Source organism: Phalaenopsis equestris, unplaced genomic scaffold (genome assembly GCF_001263595.1).
Source record: "Phalaenopsis equestris unplaced genomic scaffold, ASM126359v1 Scaffold234292, whole genome shotgun sequence".
Taxonomy (NCBI): Eukaryota; Viridiplantae; Streptophyta; class Magnoliopsida; order Asparagales; family Orchidaceae; genus Phalaenopsis; species Phalaenopsis equestris.
The window spans coordinates 1-4,501 of NW_018252212.1; positions in this window are offsets into that span (position 1 = coordinate 1).

The window sequence follows — 4,501 nt, forward strand, 5'->3', positions numbered from 1 at the left end:
AAGATGTTTCAAATTTGTAATAACCTTAGACATATATATATGTTTTGATATGGGGAATGTATAATCAGCAAACGAATGCTTCAAGATGCCTTTAATGTTTCAGATGCTAGATGTGTGAATACATAAGAATGTTCCTGATATATACAAAAATCCCATTAATTAAAACTTTTGATAATACATCAAAACTAATGCCACATGACATGGGACAATTCTACAAATATTAATCCACAGATTAACCAACTTGTCGAGAAAATAAGGCTAGAACCAAGCCACTACGAGGCCAAAATCGCAGCCATCACAAGGCCAAAATTGAGCTACAACATGACCAAAACTGAGCCACCACAAGGCCAAAACCGAATCCAGTAAAAGGGTTAAACTGAGCTCAGTAAAGGGGCTAAAACAGGAAAGTAAGAAAGATATCCAGCCAAAACACAACCCAAAAGAAGCCAAACTGAGCACATCAAATGTGTCAAAACAGAGAAAAAAATTATAGGTATAACTCAGTCTAGAAAAAGGGCCAAAATCCATACAAATCTTAGGCCGAACCGATCTCAACATACGGGACAAAATATAATGTAATTTCAGCTGAACCTAGCCTCACATAACTATTCAAAAGAAAAAAAAACCAAACAATATTTCCAATATGTATTTGAACAAAGGGACAACAGGAAGTAAAATTGAACCACCAAACGACTACTCGAAGCACTAAAACATTTCCAATATTCATACTCAAGTAAAGGGGCAGCAGTAAAAATAAAACCGAGCCCCAACAGTTATTCAAATTCAATTATAGTTCCAATAAATATTCAGATAGAGGCATCAACAATAGGAGCAAGATTGAGCCACCAAACTATTCTTCAACTACAATTATAGTTCCAATGTATTATTCAAATAGAAGCATCAACGATAGGAGCAAAAACTGAGCCTCAGATAGCTGTTCAAAACCAAATAATACTTCCAACATATATTCGATCATAGGTTAGCAGGAAGAGAAAATTAAACTATCAAAATAAACTGCTCAAAGCTTGGTAATTCCAACAAATTTTCGAACAGGGATAACAGTATAAGGAACAAAGCCGAATCATCAAATAAACTGCTCAAAATCATGATAATTCCAGCAAATTTAATCTCATAAATCTTATTTCAAGAAATTTATAAGAATAAACCGATCTTCTCCAATAAGCATCATATATCCATGGGTCTAGATTTTTTTTTTTTAAAAAAATAAAATTGTGCTCAATGTTCAAAAATCACTAATAAAATAAACTAAAAGAGGATGTCAAATTCTCAGATAGATCAAGACAGATTTTATAAACTCATTTGATAATGATCTTGAAAGTCCTTTGAAAGGGCCAAAGAAGAAGAAGAGAAGAACTTACCTCTGAAAGTTTCTAGAGGGTGTAAGAAACTATAGAAACAATAACCAAAACAATATCCAGCTCCCACGAATGAAAGAGGATAACACAGAAAGGAAATGCCAACCAACTGAACTCCTTCCTCAATACACGAAAAGAGATCAAACCCTGGAACTCTCTCCAAATAGCCCACAAGGAAAACCTTAAGCCAAGAAAAAAAATTCTCAGATTGTCTTAAAAAAAATCCTTAATCCTTCCCCAGAGGGGGTATTTATAGCCAAGGGAAGGAGGAGTGGTCACCGATAAGACTTACACATTTGGGCAGGAAAGTTTGTTAAAAAAAAAGGCTTACTGACAAGGCGACCAGCGACGAAAGTCGGTTAAGGCCGACGAGGAAAGAGATAACCGGAGAACCGGAAGAAGCTTTGAGATCCGGTCAGGAGAAGGGAGGAGGAGGAAAAAGTCTGGTTAGGGCAAGAACGATTTCGATAGGAGGAGGGGAGGAACGTGTGTGAGAGTTTAGATTTAGGAATTTTAAAACCCTTCTATTAAAAAATGATTTTATTATTATTATTTTTAAATAAAATATCAAATTTCTTGCAAGCGCGGTATTCTAACAAAAATGAGTGTCTTTTCTAAAATCAACGTCCCAAACGCACCGGCGCAGTCTGTGTCATCATCTGAGGTCACCTGGACAAGTTTGTCGACAATTGCACCAAATTAACCTCAATTTATGTGTGTTGCGGCAAAAGAAGTTATTTTGGTCCAATCAGAGTGATTTAACGAGTATATCATTGATCGGTCCTCCCGGTCCTCGCAGTAGAAAGTCAAACGTCACACACATCGTGGGGTTCACCTATGTCTTTCAAATTCTTATAGTAACTCAATAAGAGTTTCGATATGTCGGCTTTTCAATTGACTCAATCGAATCTTGGGGATCTGAAACCATCCATATGAAACCTCAAAGAGTGAAGAAATGGCTCAAATTTTTTTAAGTGGTGTAGGTCCTAGTCTAGTCCTCTAGGAGGGTCAAAATAGAGAAATCCTAAGGCTAGATCCTAGGGTATTTAAAGAAAGAAAAATGAAGACAGGAAAAGAAAAATGAAGACCTCAAAATTGAGGTCAACAAATGGACCCCCAATAGGTGTGGTGTGCTGCACAAGCACGCTGCGCTTATTGGTGTTGACCAAAATGATTAACAAAATCTTAAAGAATGTCCAAGTAACCATACTTGGGACAAATCGAATGTCGAATTGAAGTGAAGTAAGATTTTTGTTGGGAGTGGGTAGATATCTTTTGACATTACTGTCATGGATTTGAATTTTTAAATGACTTTCAAAATATGTGTAAAGGAAACATTCAACATTTGACAATAATATGAGAAAATGTGTAGAGGAAGAATCAAGATTAAACCTTATTCGAAAGTATGTAGAGAAATAAGTGAAGCAGGAAGACTATATAAACTCAGAATACTGTTGGGGAAGTCACATCTGAGTTGAAACTAGTCGAAAAAATGTCATCTGTTTTCTTAGGATTTATTACAGAGTCGAAGTGGACTTCTCTTCCAACCTAAGTGAAACAGGAAGAGACCAGTTAAACTAGGAATAAAGCTGGGGAAGTTGTATCTGAACTGAGACTAGTTGAGGAATGGCAATCATTAAGGAGATTACGCCAAATTCCAAGGAAAGACTATACCAATTCGGGCTACCGTCAGGGATATTATGTTTGTACTATATCTAGTCAAAGAATGGCCACCATTAAGTATATTACGCCAAATTTCAAGGAAAAACTATACCAGTTCGGGCTACCGCCATGGATATTATGTTCGAACTAAATCTAGTCAAAGAATGGCAACCATTCAGGATATTACGCCAAATTTCAAGGAAAGACTATACCAGTTTAAGCTACCGTCAGGGATATTATGTACGAACTAGATCTAGTCAAAGAATGACAACCATTAAGGATATTACACCAAATTTTAAGGAAAGACTATACCAGTTCGGGCTACCGTCAGGGATACTATGTCCGAACTAGATCTAGTCAAAGAATGGCAATCATTAAGGATATTACACCAAATTTCAAGGAAAGACTATACCAGCTCGGGCTACCACTCGGGATATTATGTCTGAACTAGATCTAGTCAAAGAATGGCAACCATTAAGGATATTACGTCAAATTTCAAGGAAAGACTATACCAGTTCGGGCTACCACCAAGGATATTATGTCCGAACTAGATCTAGTTAAAGAATGACAACCATTAAGAATATTACGCCAAATTCCAAGCAAAGACTATACCATATCGGGCTACCGCTAGGGATATTATGTCTGAACTAGATCTAGTCAAAGAATGGCAACCATTAAGAATATTACACCAAATTTTCACCAAATTTTAAGGAAACAAATTTTAAGGAAAGACTATACCAGTTCGGGCTACTGCCAGGGATATTATGTTCAAACTAGATCTAGTCAAAGAATGACAACCATTAAGGATATTACGCCAAATTTCAAGGAAAGACTATATCAATTTGGGCTATCACTAGGGATGTTATGTCCGAACTAGATCTAGTTAAAGAATGGCAACCGTCAGGATATTACGCCAACTTTCAAGGAAAGACTCAGAATGTTGGCACTAACTCCATGATGGGAATTGGAATCTGAGTACCAGTCCCAGAATGAGAATTGGAATCCAAGCACCGACTCAGAAATATCGTGAATGTGAAAAATATGTGAAAGGAATCGACGTCCCTATACCAATCCTGAAATATATGAGTATAGGAATTTGTTTCAAAATGTGAGATATCGTGTAAGACTGTATAAGAACGTGATAGCCGTATGAATTTATAAAGATGTGAAGAATCATGTGTAATCGTACGAGAATTGTGTGTAAATGAAGTATGAAATGTGCAGAATTTGAAGACTTATGGAAATGTGAAATTTGTAAGGTTTACAAGATTGTGGAAATTTGAAATTTGTAAGGTTTACAAGATTGTGAAAGAAAAGACAAAATTTACATAAGTATAGGAACAATCAACTCGTGGTGAGAAAAGTTTATTTATATGAAATTTTCATGATTTTTTTTTTAAAAAATGTTTCATTGTTTATTATTAATTAGTTTTATATATATATGTGTGTGTGTGTATATATAT